The 17145-nt window shown below is 43.2% G+C and overlaps 1 non-coding gene across 1 annotated transcript; it reads right to left on the reverse strand.

Annotated features, from left to right (window-relative positions):
• Window positions 1–9465: 9465 nt before the first annotated feature.
• trnaa-ggc lies at window positions 9466–9539 on the reverse strand. The gene has a single exon. It is a non-coding gene; the product is annotated as a tRNA-Ala (tRNA).
• Between the last annotated feature and the right edge of the window lie 7606 nt (window positions 9540–17145).

A 17145-nucleotide genomic window follows, 5' to 3' on the forward strand; every position in this document is an offset into this window, starting at 1 on the left:
TACTTTTGTTTCATCAGACCAGAGGACATTTCTCCAAAAAGTACGATCTTTGTCCCTATGTGCAGTTGCAAACCATAGTCTGGCTTTTTTATGGTGGTTTTGGCGCATTGGCTTCTTCCTTGCTGAGCGGCCTTTCAGGACTCGTTTTACTGTGGATATAGATACTTGTGTACCTGTTTCCTCTGGCATCTTCACAAGGTCCTTTGCTGTTGTTCTGGGATTGATTTGCACTTTTCGCACCAAAGTACGTTCATCTCTAGGAGACAGAACGGATCTCCTTCTTGAGCGGTATGACGGTTGCGTGGTCCCATGGTGTTTATACTTGCGTACTATTGTTTGTACAGATGAACGTGGTACCTTCAGGTGTTTGGAAATTGCTCCCAGGAATGAACCAGACTTGTGGAGGTCTACAATTTCTTTTCTGAGGTCTTGGCTGATTTCTTTAGATTGTCCCATGATGTCAAGCAAAGAGGCACTGAGTTTGAAGGTAGGCCTTGAAATACATCCACAGGTACACCTCCAATTGACTTAAATTATGTCAATTAGCCTATCAAAAGCTTCTAAAGCCATGACATCATTTTTTGGAATTTTCCAAGTTGTTTAAAGGCACAGTCAACTTAGTGTATGTAAACTTCTGACCCACTGGAATTGTGATACAGTGAATTATAAGTCAAATAATCTGTCTGTAAACAATTGTTGGAAAAATTACTTGTGTCATGCACAAAGGAGATGTCCTAACCGACTTGCCAAAACTATAGTTTGTTAACAAGACATTTGTGGAGTGGTTGAAAAACGAGTTTTAATGACTCCAACCTAAGTGTATGTAAACTTCTGACTTCAACTGTATGTATGTATGGAGCATAATGTATTTACTGTTTTATTCACGTTTTCAAGTACTGGTGACAAATCTTGCATTCCAATTATTGCATAGATTGTAATGGACACATACGATGTGTGTAAAATTCTTTTTTGAAGGTTGTACTGATTATGATAAGCTAATGCTAAACTATTTGCCAGCTATGTGTGGCGCCATGTTTGTTGACATTATTCAATGCATACTGGGTGTCAAGTAAACGCCTTTCAGACCAAAAATGTTATAACAAAATGAGGTGAAGGGATGTTTCACTCATCTTTCAAGTAAACATTCGGAAGTGAATGAAGGGAAGTGAATGATGGTAGACAACACATCCCCAGACCAAACTCATCTCCTCTTCTTATCTTTGGTTGACGTGAAAAAACAAACACAGCGGCACATACAAACTAGCCATCGTCAGATTACTCCTTGATTTTTAGAAAGTGTTTTACTCAATTATTTCGATCAATAGTGAGTTTACCCGTGATATGATGAATTGTAAATAGTAATTGCTATTAGGTCATTCATATTATGCTTTCTGTCAGCCAAGAGTTAGATAAATATGACCGCTTGTGTTACGTCAATCTTTCCTCAGTTAGCGCTAGGACTAATGTAGCCTATATTTTCCAGTTTGGATGATTGTGTTATGCAGTCACTACTTCTGTGAATGTCTAAACATTGCATCCCAAAATGAATTGGTCACATTCAGGACATAACTTTATAAAGAATGTGTTTGTGCAAAATGTTTCTGTGAAAAAACAGTGTCCAGCTCAAACGCTGACTGTTGTGTCAATCGTAACTGGACGTTCTAATTAAGCGTTCTAATCACACCGGTTTGAGCGTACTCTGCAGGGACCACTGTAGAATGATCACACATTTACATTTACACTTACAAATTGGTGCATTCACCTTATAGCCAGTGGGATAACCACTTTACAAAGTTTTTTTTTTTGGGGGGTTGGGGTAAGGGGGGGGTAGAAGGATTACTTTATCCTATCCCAGGTATTCCTTAAAGATGTGGGGTTTCAAATGTCTCCGGAAGGTGGTGAGTGACTCCGCTGTCCTGGCGTCGTGAGGGAGCTTGTTCCACCATTGGGGTGCCAGAGCAGCGAACAGTTTTGACTGGGCTGAGCGGGAACTATGCTTCCGCAGAGGTAGGGGAGCCAGCAGGCCAGAGGTGGATGAACGCAATGCCCTCGTTTGGGTGTAGGGACTGATCAGAGCCTGAAGGTACGGAGGTGCCGTTCCCCTCACAGCTCCGTAGGCAAGCACCATGGTCTTGTAGCAGATGCGAGCTTCAACTGGAAGCCAGTGGAGTGTGCGGAGGAGCGGGGTGACGTGAGAGAACTTGGGAAGGTTGAACACCAGACGGGCTGCAGCATTCTGGATGAGTTGTAGGGGTTTAATGGCACAGGCAGGGAGCCCAGCCAACAGCGAGTTGCAGTAATCCAGATGGGAGATGACAAGTGCCTGGATTAGGACCTGTGCCGCTTGCTGTGTAAGGCAGGGTCGTACTCTCCGAATGTTGTAGAGCATGAACCTACAGGATCGGGTCACCGCCTTGATGTTAGCGGAGAACGACAGGTTGTTGTCCATGGTCACGCCAAGGCTCTTCGTTCTCTGGGAGGAGGACACAACGGAGTTGTCAACCGTGATGGCGAGATCATGGAACAGGCAGTCCTTCCCCGGGAGGAAGAGCAGCTCTGTCTTGCCAAGGTTCAGCTTGAGGTGGTGATCCGTCATCCATACTGATATGTCTGCCAGACATGCAGAGATGCGATTCGCCACCTGGTTATCAAAAGGGGGAAAGGAGAAGATTAGTTGTGTGTCGTCTGCGTAGCAATGATAGGAGAGGCCATGTGAGGATATGACAGAGCCAAGTGACTTGGTGTATAGCGAGAATAGGAGAGGGCCTAGAACTGAGCCCTGGGGGACACCAGTGGTGAGAGCACGTGGTGCGGAGACAGCTTCTCGCCACTCCACTTGGTAGGAGCGACCGGTCAGGTAGGACGCAATCCAAGAGTGAGCCGCGCCGGAGATGCCCAGCTCGGAGAGGGTGGAGAGGAGGATCTGATGGTTCACAGTATCAAAGGCAGCAGACAGGTCTAGAAGGACAAGAGCAGAGGAGAGAGAGTTAGCTTTAGCAGTGCGGAGAGCCTCCGTGACACAGAGAAGAGCAGTCTCAGTTGAATGACCAGTCTTGAAACCTGACTGGTTTGGATCAAGAAGGTCATTCTGAGAGAGATAGCAAGAGAGTTGGCTAAAGACGGCACGCTCAATAGTTTTGGAGAGAAAAGAAAGAAGGGATACTGGTCTGTAGTTGTTGACATCAGAGGGGTCGAGTGTTGGTTTTTTGAGAAGGGGTGCAACTCTCGCTCTCTTAAAGACAGAAGGGACATAGCCAGCGGTCAAGGATGAGTTGATCAGCGAGGTGAGGTAAGGGAGAAGGTCACCGGAGATGGTCTGGAGAAGAGAGGAGGGGATAGGGTCAAGCGGGCAGGTTGTTGGGCGTCCTGCCGTCACAAGTCACAAGATTTTATCTGGAGAGAGAGGGGAGAAAGAAGTCAAAGCATAGGGTAGGGCAGTGTGATCAGGACCAGCAGTGTCATTCGACTTAACAAACGAGGATTGGATGTCGTCAACCTTCTTTTAAAAATGGTTAACGAAGTCATCCACAGAGAGGGAGGAGGGGGGAGGGGGAGGAGGATTCAGCAGGGAGGAGAACGTGGCAATGAGCTTCCTAGGGTTAGAGGCAGATGCTTGGAATTTAGAGTGGTAGAAAGTGGCTTTAGCAGCAGAATCAGATGAAGAAAATGTAGAGAGGAGGGAGTGAAAAGATGCCAGGTCCGCAGGGAGTCTAGTTTTCCTCCATTTCCGCTCGGCTGCCCGGAGCCCTGTTCTGTGAGCTCGCAATGAGTCATCAAGCCACGGAGCAGGAGGGGAGGACCGAGCCGGCCGGGAGGATAGGGGACAAAGAGAGTCAAAGGATGCAGAAAGGGAGGAGAGGAGGGTTGAGGAGGCAGAATCAGGAGATTGGAGGGAGAAGGATTGAGCAGAGGTTTGAGCAGAGAACTCTGCCTTGTTGGCAGCAGAACGGCAGTTCCACGGGCTGCCTGAGACCTAGAACTCCACGTGGGTGGTGCGTGCAGGGACCACCAGGTTAGAGAGGCAGCAGCCACGCGGTGTGAGGTGTTTGTATAGCCTGTGCGGAGAGGAGAGAACAGGGATAGACAGAGGCATAGTTGACAGGCTACAGAAAATGGCTACAATAATGCAAAGGAGATCGGAATGAAATGAACTAAACATCTGGGAAAGGAGAGAGCGGGGCCTCCCTCACTTACGTTTCACTGAAACACCCAAATATAAAACTCTCCCAACTTCCACCTCAGAAACTATACTTGTTGTAAACTACAGCAGTTCAATGTTTTCTAGGAATAGACTAACTTAGTTTATTCAGCTAGCTAACTTGGTACAGTATTCTTCCGTGAAAATCGTCCAGGGCACCTAGTCATATGACGCCACAGCCAACTAGCATGCCGGACTCCAACAACACGGTTTAGCACCAATACTCGGCCACAACAAACCACCAGTGTGTCAACACGCCAAGCAGATCATTCGTGTCCGTGTCTAACGTTGTGGGTTAGTCCCGACAGCTTGAGCGAGTCCGTCGTCAACTTATTCAGCCAGTTAGTTAGCTAGAATAGTTAGCATACTAGCTAGCCATTGCTTTCAGACAACGAAGCAACCCCTCCTCCCACGGCACGAACACACAGAGAGAGCCAAGCTAACGTTAACTAGTCACCCATGTCCCGAATTCCCTTGAACGACTCTGGCTACCAGTATGTAAAAACAAAACACAAATGTAGGTTATAACTAACTACTGTTAGCTAGCCAAGTGCAAAGCTAGCCACTGAATCGACTCAGCCAGTTCGCGTCTGTTCGCTAGGTCGTTCCAGCTATTGTTTAGTAGCTATCCAGGTAGCAACAAGCTAGCTACATTTCGAGCACAGTAGCCACTTACTACCTAACGTTAACGCTTCAGACAATGAGGTTAGAAAAACAGCTGAACGGTAGGCAGTATTGGCATTATTGTATGTAATTATTGTAGGCAGCTAGCTGGCGTAATTACAGGCACTCTCAGGTGTGAAACAACTATCCACAGTTGCTAATAGTTACCAGTAGCCACCTGCTAGCTAGTCCAGGTAGTGGGTTAGCTAGCTAGCTTCGTGCTTCACCGGGCTCAGCCGAATACAATACTAACCTACAATAATTACATACAACAACCCACGATAACTACCTACAATACCTAACTACAATCTAAATACATAGTTTAAGCTTTACTCGACAAATCCCAAACCATGTATATAAACCATATAAGCCAAGCTTACCTCCCGCCAGAGAGAGACACAACCTCACCCGACGACGACGCAATAGAACCGCTAGGCTCCCTATTTAGTCTGAAGGATATGAATATATATATGAATACTTATCTAATCAAGAGATATTAGGGTTTTATTTTAGTTCTACTAAGGTAACATACAGAATTGTTTTAAGATGGTAATACCATGGATCATCTATATATTTGAATATTAGGGACCCTTTAGGTATAAAAACAAATATACTTTTTTTGGAAAGTATTGTATTTGGCCTTTACTACTATAGCCCATGGAAACACATTGAATAACACATTTATAAATGGCAAAAAAGACATACAAAAAATTAATCATAAGGAATAAGTGGCGCAGTGGTCCTGAGTGGCGCAGTGGTCTAAGGCACTGCATCGCAGTGCTAACTGTGCCACTAGAGATCCTGGTTCGAATCCAGGCTCTGTCGCAGCCGGCCGCGACCGGGAGACTCATGGGTGGCGCACAATTGGCCCAGCGTCGTCCAGGGTAGGGGAGGGAATGGCCGGCAGGGATGTAGCTCAGTTGATAGAGCATGGTGTTTGCAACGCCAGGGTTGTGGGTTCGATTCCCAGGGGGGGGCAGTATAAAAAAAAAAAAAAAAATTGTATTCACTAACTGTAAGTCGCTCTGGATAAGAGCGTCTGCTAAATGACTAAAATGTAAATGTAAAATGTAATAAGGTTTTGAAGTGTCTGTGCTATATCTACAGTGCCTTGCAAAATTATTCATCCCCTTGGCATTTTTCCTATTTTGTAGCATTACAACCTGTAATTTAAATGGATTTTTATTTGGATTTCATGTAATGGACATACACAAAATAGTCCAAATTGGTGAAGTGGAATGAATAAAATAACTTGTTTCAAAGTATTCAAAAAAATAAATAACGGAAAAGTGGTGCGTGCATATGTATTCATCCCCTTTGCTATGAAGCCCCTAAATAAGATCTGGTGCAACCAATTACCTTCAGAAGTCACAGAATTAGTTAAATAAAGTCCACCTGTGTGCAATCTAAGTGTCACATGATCTGTCACATGATCTCAGTATATATATATATATATATACAGTGGGGAGAACAAGTATTTGATACACTGCCGATTTTGCAGGTTTTCCTACTTACAAAGCATGTAGAGGTCTGTAAGTTTTATCATAGCTACACTTACACTGTGAGAGACGGAATCTAAAACAAAAATCCAGAAAATCACATTGTATGATTTTTAAGTAATTAATTTGCATTTTATTGCATGACATACGTATTTGATCACCTACCAACCAGTAAGAATTCCGGCTCTCACAGACCTGTTAGTTTTTCTTTAAGAAGCCCTCCTGTTCTCCACTCATTACCTGTATTAACTGCACCTGTTTGAACTAGTTACCTGTATAAAAGACACCTGTCCACACACTCAATCAAACAGACTCCAACCTCTCCACAATGGCCAAGACCAGAGAGCTGTGTAAGGACATCAGGGATAAAATTGTAGACATGCACAAGGCTGGGATGGGCTACAGGGCAATAGGCAAGCAGCTTGGTGAGAAGGTAACAACTCTTGGTGCAATTATTAGAAAATGGAAGTAGTTCAAGATGACGGTCAATCACCCTCGGTCTGGGGCTCCATGCAAGATTTCACCTCGTGGGGCATCAATGATCATGAGGAAGGTGAGGGATCAGCCCAGAACTACACGGCAAGACCTGGTCAATGACCTGAAGAGAGCTGGGACCACAGTCTCAAAGAAAACCATTAGTAACACACTACGCCGTCATGGATTAAAATCCTGCAGCGCACGCAAGGTCCCCCTGCTCAAGCCAGCGCATGTCCAGGCCCGTCTGAAGTTTGCCAATGACCATCTGGATGATCCAGAGGAGAAATGGGAGAAGGTCATGTGGTCTGATGAGACAAAAATAGAGCTTATTGGTCTAAACTCCACTCGCCGTGTTTGGAGGAAGAAGAAGGATGAGTACAACCCCAAGAACACCATCCCAACCGTGAAGCATGGTGGTGGAAACATCATTCTTTGGGGATGCTTTTCTGCTAAGGGGACAGGACGACTGCACCGTATTGAGGGGAGGATGGATGGGGCCATGTATCGCAAGATCTTGGCTAACAACCTCCTTCCCTCAGTAAGAGCATTGAAGATGGGTCGTGGCTGGGTCTTCCAGCATGACAACCACCCAAAACACACAGCCAGGGCAACTAAGGAGTGGCTCCGTTAGAAGCATCTCAAGGTCCTGGAGTGGCCTAGCCAGTCTCCAGACCTGAAACCAATAGAAAATCTTTGGAGGGAGCTGAAAGTCCGTATTGCCCAGCGACAGCCCCGAAACCTGAAGGATCTGGAGAAGGTCTGTATGGAGGAGTGGGCCAAAATCCCTGCTGCAGTGTGTGCAAACCTGGTCAAGACCTACAGGAAACATATGATCTCTGTAATTGCAAACAAAGGTTTCTGTACCAAATATTAAGTTCTGCTTTTCTGATGTATCAAATACTTATGTCATGCAATAAAATGCAAATGAATTACTTAAAAATCATACAATGTGATTTTCTGGATTTTTGTTTTAGATTCCGTCTCTCACAGTTGAAGTGTACCTATGATAAAAATTACAGACCTCTACATGCTTTGTAAGTAGGAAAACCTGCAAAATCGGCAGTGTATCAAATACTTGTTCTCCCCACTATATATATATATATATATATATATATATATATATATATATATACACCTGTTCTGAAAGCCCCCAGAGTCTGCAACAACACTAAGCAAGGCGCACCAAGCAAGCGGCACCATGAAGACCAAGGAGCTCTCCAAACAGGTCAGGGACAAAGTTGTGGAGAAGTACAGATCAGAGTTGGGTTATAAAAAAACATCAGAAACTTTGAACATCCCACGGACCACCATTGAATCCATTATTAAAAAATTGAAAGAATATGGCACCACAACAAACCTGCCAAGAGAGAGCCGCCCACCAAAACTCAAGGACCATGCAAGGAGGGCATTAATCAGAGAAGCAACAAAGACACCAAAGATAACCCTGAAGGAGCTGCAAAGCTCCACAGCGGAGATTGGAGTATCTATCCATAGGACCACTTTAAGCAGTACACTCCACAGAGTTGGGCTTTACAGAACAGTGACCAGAAAAAAGCCATTGCTTAAAGAAAAAAATAAGCAAACACGTTTGGTGTTCGCCAAAAGGCATGTGGGAGACTCCCCAAACATATGAAAGAAGGTACTCTGGTCAGATGACTTTTTGGCCATCAAGGAAAACGCTATGTCTGGCGCAAACCCAACACCTCTCATCACCTCGAGAACACCATCCCCACAGTGAAGCATGGTGGTGGCAGCATCATGCTGTGGGGATGTTTTTCATTGGCAGGTACTGGGAAACTGGTCAGAATTGAAGGAATGATGGATGGTGCAAAATACAGGGAAATTCTTGAGGGAAACCTGTTTTAGTCTTCCAGAGACTTGAGACTGGGATGGAGGTTCACCTTCCAGCAGGACAATGACCCTAAGCATACTGCTAAAGCAACACTCGAGTGGTTTAAGGGGAAACATTTAAATGTATTGGAATGGCCTAGTCAAAGCCCAGACCTCAATCCAATTGAGAATCAGGGGTATGACTTAAAGGGGGGGTTAATAGTTATACACGCTCAAGTTTTCTGTTTTTTTGTCTAATGTTTTGTTTCATACAACAACAACAAAAAATTGCATCTTCAAAGTGGTAGGCATGTTGAGTAAATCAAATTATACAAACCCCCCCCAAAAAAAATCCATTTTAATTCCAGGTTGTAAGGCAACAAAATAGGAAAAATGCCAAGAGGGGAATACTTTTGCAAGCCACTGGAAATATTATAGTTTTTTTGGACATATTTAACCCCTTATTTTTGTTGTCATAAAACTACCTATATACTGCCACTAATTTGTACAGGTTACCTTCAGAAGAGTCCCGTGACACTTGTGGGGGGTCGGAGAACACCATCGTGTTCGTAAGAGTCCCCCCTTTCTACAGTGGGGTCATATTAGTTTGTAGGCCAAATTGTTCGGACGCTATAGACGTTTTCGTGTGAAGACAGATTTTTGGGATGTCTCATGGTCTGACAAACACTGCTGTAGCTTGGCCACCTTCCCCCGCAGAAGGCTGACATTTACAATTTAGTCATTTAGCAGACACTCTTATCCAGTTAGTGAGTGCAAAATGTTTTTTCTTCTCATACTGGCCCCCCATGGGAATCGAACCCACAACCCTGGCGTTGCCAGCGCCATGCTCTACCAACTGAGCTACGCGGGGCTGACGAGGTGGATTGATATCTTTAGCTTAAACTGACGGATTTTGATGGGGATTTTTTCAATTATGTTACTTAGATTGATGCACGGGTCAATAGACTCTTAAGGATTTTACCAATGTATTTACATATTGAAGCAGTGCAATTAGAATAATGTGGACTGCAAACATGTTCAACATATTTAGCAAATATGGGGCAAGCTATGTAACGAACTAGGTTATAAGGGACTAACATTCTAATTGGAGTTGATGATAAAGCAATACATAATTGACCGTAAATACACAACTTGAAGCAACAAAATATTTAGCCATTCTGATTGGGACCATGGGGGACCATGCCTCGACACACCCACAACTTGTTTATTCATCAAAACCCAAAACCCAGCTCTTTCACGCCACTGCCAGCTACTGCACCCATAATTCTGGTTGTGAAAATAGCAAAACTACTTCTGACACACTCCCAAACCTATAACGCTACTGCCAGCGCTAAGATTGACCATTGCATTAGGTTTGTTAAAATAGAGCCCCAGGAGTAATATGGTTCGTTTAAAAAGATAGATGTGAGAATGTTGGAATATTTGTGCATTTACCTTGGAATATTTGTGCATGTACCTGGTATATTCTTAATCATTTTACATATACAATAAAATAGTAGTAGAATAGAAGGGAGTATGAGTAAACCAGCAGTGTATTGTATGCAGTGTTGGCTGGTTATCTGAACCTAACCATGAAAGACTCCAGACACTATAGGGCAGGGCTACCCAACCCTCTTCCTGGAGATCTACTGTCCTGTAGGTTTTTAGTCCAACCCTAATTTAGCATATCTGATTCAGCTAGTTAAGGTATTGTTGAGCAGCTAATAAGTAGAATCAGGTGTGTTAAATTAGGGTTGGACTGAAAACCCACAGGACGGTAGATCTCCAGGAAGAGGTTTGGGCAGCCCTGCTATAGGGTATGACAGTGATTAATCAGTTGTAAAAAGGTTTTAAATGGAATATGATGGGACCAGTTTTTCTAAATCAGGTCACATAGTTTTATAAAACTCCTGAAAAAACACCTGGCCCTGGGGAGGATGAAAACCCTGTCAAACCGCAGCAACCTTGTACTTGTTCATATGAATTACAGTACCAGTCAAAGGTTTGGACACACCTACTCATTCAAGGGGTTTTCTTAATTTTTACTATTTTTTACATTGTAGAATAATAGTGAAGACATAAAAACTATGAAATAACACATATGGAATCATGTAGTAACCAAAAAAGTATTAAACAAATCAAAATATATTTTATATTTGAGATTCTTCAAATAGCCACCCTTTGCCTTCATGACAGCTTTGCACACTCTTGGCATTCTCTCAACCAGCTTCACCTGGAATGCTTTTCCAACAGTCTTGAAGGAGTTCCCACATATGCTGAGCACTTGTTGGCTGCTTTTCCTTCACTCTGCGGTCCGACTCATCCCAAACCATCTCAATTGGGTTGAGGTCGGGGGATTGTGGAGGCCAGGTCTTCTGATGCAGCACTACATCACTCTCCTTCTTGGTCAAATAGCCCTTACACAGCCTGGAGGTGTGTTGGGTCATTGTCCTCTTGAAAAACAAATGATAGTCCTACTAAGCCCAAACCAGATGGGCATGGCGTATCGCTGCAGAATGCTGTGGTAGCCATGCTGGTTAAGTGTGCCTTGAATTCTAAATAAATCACAGAGAGTGTCACCAGCAAAGCACCTCCGCACCATAACATCTCCTCCTCCATGCTTTACGGTGGAAACTACACATGCAGAGATCATCCGTTCACCCACACCGCGTCTCACAAAGACACGGCAATTTGAACCAAAAATCTCCAAATTGGACTCCAGACCAAAGGACACATTTCCACCGGTCTAATGTCCATTGCTCGTGTTTCTTGGCCCAAGCAGGTCTCTTCTTCTTATTGGTGTCCTTTAGTAGTGGTTTCTTTGCAGCAATTCGACCATGAAGTCCTGATTCACGTAGTCTCCTCTGAACAGTTGATGTTGAGATGTGTCTGTTACTTGAACTCTGTAAAGCATTTATTTGGGCTGCAATTTCTGAGGCTGGTAACTCTAATGAACTTATCCTCCACAGCAGACGTAACTCTGGGTCTTCCATTCCTGTGGCAGTCCTCATGAGAGCCAGTTTCATCATAGAGCTTGATGATTTTTGCAACTGCACTTGAAGAAACTTTAAAAGTTCTTGAAATGATCCGTATTGACTGACCTTCATATCTTAAAGTAATGATGGACTGTAGTTTCTCTTTGCTTATTTGAGCTGTTCTTGCCATAATATGGACTTGGTCTTTTACCAATAGGGCTATCTTCTGTATACCCCCCCCCTACCTTGTCACAACACAACTGATTGGCTCAACCGCATTAAGAAGGAAATAAATTGCACAAATTAACTTTTAAGAAGGCATACCTGTTAATTGAAATGCATTCCAGGTGACTACCTCATGAAGCTGGTTGAGAGAATGCCAAGAGTCCTCTGTAGCTCAGCTGGTAGAGCACGGCGCTTGTAATGCCAAGGTAGTGGGTTCGATCCCCGGGACCACCCATACACAAAAATGTATGCACGCATGACTGTAAGTCGCTTTGGATAAAAGCGTCTGCTAAATGGCATATTATTATTATTATTATTATTATAAGAGTGTGCAAAGCTGTCAACAAGGCAAAGGGTGGCTAGTTGAAGAATCTGAAAATTGGCTACTACATGATTCCATATGTGTTATTTCATAGTTTTGATGTCTTCACTATTATTCTACAACGTAAATGTTTTTACAAATAAAGAAAAAACCTTGAATGAGTAGGTGTGTCCAAACTTTTGACTGGTAGTGTATATCTAGACTAGACTATCAGGGGGGGTTTCCTCTACACAGACACCGAGACAACAACTGATGGACAATAAAAATCACAGGGCTGAGGCTGCTGAGCTTGCTTTATGCATGTTTGCATCGTGAAGGCCTATGCAACTGTAGGCCTGAAAAAAAATGTACTCACAGTCTATGGAATCACTATTGTGTGATTTGATTAATTCCAGTTAATAATTTTGTATTGAAAGGATCTAGGCAGCCTAGCCAGCCCAAGTTGGAATATAAACAAAATGCACATTTTCTCCTGACTTAAACAAATGCACTTTAAATACATAACATTACCAATTCATTTACTCTGAGCAGATTAACAGGGAGCATAGGCTGTATGCACCTTCTGTTCTTAGTAGCCTACAGTTGATCAGACTGAAAAATTGTATAGTTTTCATCCCATACAGCATGTCAGTTAAGGTGTAGCCTAGGCTGCTGCAACATTTATGTAAAGAGTTCTTGCTTGTGTCTGTCGGGAGTAGTGATGTGTTATCATTATGTTTGCTAAATAAATACCGAAGGAAAGTGGAAAGCGCACTTGAGCGTGCGTTGTGCAAGAAAATGTGCTGCGTCAACCTCTCTTTTAATCTCACTTTTAATAGATGATGCGATGGAAGCTATCAAATCATTCTGAATTGATTTCGACATCCCAGAGAAGGCAGTAGAAATGTCCATATGCTTAGCAAATAAAGCATCGTAACGCGCAATTACCTCTGCAAGCTCCTTTTGTTGCCCTTTCCCTTTCATTGCGCACCTAAGTAAAAGCCAACTCTTGCATGCCCAAAAATGCAGTAGTGTCGATAAACCGCTTGAAAATATCCCTGTTTCTTCTTACCTTCTCATTGTGTTGCGCAGTTTGAATACGCAGACCTGCGTCCATTACATGAACGATTAGCTTTTTTCAGGGCCGGCGCCAGAATTAATCCGTTGGACTGGCATTTGATTTTCATAGGGGGCACGTTTTTTATAAAGCGACCTCCAATGTGGATATATATATACATATACAAAATTATTATAATAACTAAGTGTTCAATCAATTGTATTCGTGGAGTGCCTTTTTACAACTATGAAACAGAAAGCATTGGTGTTGGAACCCAGTATAAGCTTATTTTTATAAAGACAAAATAAAAATAAATACCCCAACCACCAAGAGGCACGGTCAGCAAGATGCATGGTCAAATGACGAAAACATCCGTAACCTAAACATCATTACAAGCACCAAGTGTGCACGATAAGAGTGAAAATAATCACAAAAGCAATAATGGCATTATGAATATAAGTGTTGATATGACAGAAAGTATATTATCAGTTGGAACATGTCCATGTCACATAGCCTAAACAACGAAAGCTGTTGAGTGCGTTGCTGATTTTATTTATTGCTTGAGATGTACAGTATATACAGTGGGGGAAAAAAGTATTTAGTCAGCCACCAATTGTGCAAGTTCTCCCACTTAAAAAGATGAGAGAGGCCTGTAATTTTCATCATAGGTACACGTCAACTATGACAGACAAATTGAGAGAAAGAAAATCCAGAAAATCACATTGTAGGATTTTTTATGAATTTATTTGCAAATTATGGTGGAAAAAAAGTATTTGGTCACCTACAAACAAGCAAGATTTCTGGCTCTCACACACCTGTAACTTCTTCCTTAAGAGGCTCCTCTGTCCTCCACTCGTTACCTGTATTAATGGCACCTGTTTGAACTTGTTATCAGTATAAAAGACACCTGTCCACAACCTCAAACAGTCACATTCCAAACTCCACTATGGCCAAGACCAAATAGCTGTCAAAGGACACCAGAAACAAAATTGTAGACCTGCACCAGGCTGGGAAGACTGAATCTGCAATAGGTAAGCAGCTTGGTTTGAAGAAATCAACTGTGGGAGCAATTATTAGGAAATGGAAGACATACAAGACCACTGATAATCTCCCTTGATCTGGGGCTCCACGCAAGATCTCACCCCGTGGGGTCAAAATGATCACAAGAACGGTGAGCAAAAATCCCAGAACCACACGGGGGGATCTAGTGAATGACCTGCAGAGAGCTGGGACCAAAGTAACAAAGCCTACCATCAGTAACACACTACGCCGCCAGGGACTCAAATCCTGCAGTGCAAGACGTGTCCCCCTGCTTAAGCCAGTACATGTCCAGGCCCGTCTGAAGTTTGCTAGAGTGCATTTGGATGATCCAGAAGAGGATTGGGAGAATGTCATATGGTCAGATGAAACCAAAATAGAACTTTTTGGTAAAAACTCAACTCATCGTGTTTGGAGGACAAAGAATGCTGAGTTGTATCCAAAGAACACCATACCTACTGTGAAGCATGGGGGTGGAAACATCATGCTTTGGGGCTGTTTTTCTGCAAAGGGACCAGGACGACTGATCCGTGTAAAGGAAAGAATGAATGGGGCCATGTATCGTGAGATTTTGAGTGAAAACCTCCTTCCATCAGCAAGGGCATTGAAGATGAAACGTGGCTGCGTCTTTCAGCATGACAATGATCCCAAACACACCGCCCGGGCAACGAAGGAGTGGCTTCGTAAGAAGCATTTCAAGGTCCTGGAGTGGCCTAGCCAGTCTCCAGATCTCAACCCCATAGAAAATCTTTGGAGGGAGTTGAAAGTCTGTGTTGCCCAGCGACAGCCCCAAAACATCACTGCTCTAGAGGAGATCTGCATGAAGGAATGGGCCAAAATACCAGCAACAGTGTGTGAAAACCTTGTGAAGACTTACAGAAAACGTTTGACCTGTGTCATTGCCAACAAATGGTATATAACAAAGTATTGAGAAACTTTTGTTGTTGACCAAATACTTTTTTTCCACCATAATTTGCAAATAAATTCATTAAAAATCCTACAATGTGATTCTCAGGATTTTTTTTTCTCAATTTGTCTGTCATAGTTGACGTGTACCTATGATGAAAATGACAGGCCTCTCTCATCTTTTTAAGTGGGAGAACTTGCACAATTGGTGGCTGACTAAATACTTTTTTCCCCCACTGTATACAGTATATCTAAATATAAAAGCCCACTGATTGATTCCTTCAAGCAAGCTTAAGATTGGAAAACGTTGATGGAGGAGCTCCTTCGCTAACGTTACCTATCTGTACGTATGCTATTTTATTTTCAGATTTTAGATATGATTTTATACATTCCATCACGGTTTACAACTAGTACTGTATAGCGTTTATGAATGTGTATTTCTCTTCTGAAAGTCCACTAGCATGTTATGCTAACAAGCTTCCCATACCTTTCTATTGTATGTTAGCTAGCTAGCTCGTTAACTTTATTTTATACTCACTAGCCAAGAGGGTGTTACATTTCATAGTAAAGATGTCGCCCTTTTCTGACAAGTAATTTGCCATTTCATGCCAACTGTCAGCCCAGCAACTTGTGATTAGAAATTTATTTCATCATTGTTATGTTACTGAAACTGACTTTGCTATCTTTTTCATGCCAGCTACAATGTTAGCTAATTTGTGTGCTAACCCAGCTAGCTATTTATTGTTCAAAGGCAGGAATGAGACACTAGATGTATGTCAGAGACACACACAGTAGTAACCCTGTGTGGCATCCCTGTATGCTTGCTTGACATCTACCAAGAGGTCTGGACCTTTATAGCACAGAAAGAACAGGATAGGTCTACACAAAGATACTGGTGATATAGCTATTGGCAAATATGCTTACCCTACACTGGTCCAGGGTAAGCAGCCCTGGTCCAACTTCTCTCCCTTAATCACTACAGTCGCATTACACTACAGTAGCATTACCTGAACTTCTACCGCTGCATACTGGAGCTGGTATACAGCGCATTCGGAAAGTATTACTTTTTCCACATTTTGTTACGTTACAGCCTTATTCTAATATGGATTAAATTAATGTTTTTGCTCATCAATCTACACACAATGCCCCATAATGACAAAGCGAAAACTGGTTTTTAGAAATTTTTGCAAATATAAAAAATAAAAAACAGATAATCCTTGAGATGTATCTACAACTTGATTGGAGTCCACCTGTGGTAAATTCAATTGTTTGAACATGATTTAGAAAGGCACACACCAGTCTATATAAGGTCCCACAGCTGACAGTGCATGTCAGAGCAAAAACCAAGCCATGAGGTCGAAGGAATTGTCCATAGAGCTCCGAGACAGTATTATGTCGAGGCACAGATCTGGGGAAGGGTACCAAAAAATGTCTGCAGCGCTGAAGGTCCCCAAGAACACAGTGGCCTAATCATTCTTAAATGGAAGAAGTGTGGAACCATCAAGACTCTTCCTAGAGCTGGCCGCCCGGCCAAACTGAGCAATCGGGTGGAAGGGCCTTGGTCAGGGAGGTGACCAAGAACCCAATGGTCACTCTTTATTTTTTTATAGTTTTATTTTTTTATATAGTTTTCTTTACTCCTTTTTGTAGTTTCAGTCTTGTCCCATCGCTGCAACTCCTGTACGGACTCGGGAGGGGTGAAGGTCGAGAGCCATGCGTCCTCCGAAACATAACCCTGCCAAGTCGCACTGCTTCTTGACACACTGCTCGCTTAACCCGGAACCATCAGGCCTCCCGTAGAACTGGCGACCAAAGTCAGCATGCAAGCGCCCGGGCCCGCCACAAGGATTTGCTAGAGCGCGATGGGACAAGGACATCTCAAACCCTCCCCTAACCAGGACGATGCTGGGTCGATTGTGCGCCGCCTCATGGGGTCTCCCATTCGCGACACAGCCTGGGATCGAACCCGGGTCTGT

Source organism: Coregonus clupeaformis, chromosome 1, assembly GCF_020615455.1.
Source record: "Coregonus clupeaformis isolate EN_2021a chromosome 1, ASM2061545v1, whole genome shotgun sequence".
NCBI lineage: Eukaryota > Metazoa > Chordata > Actinopteri > Salmoniformes > Salmonidae > Coregonus > Coregonus clupeaformis.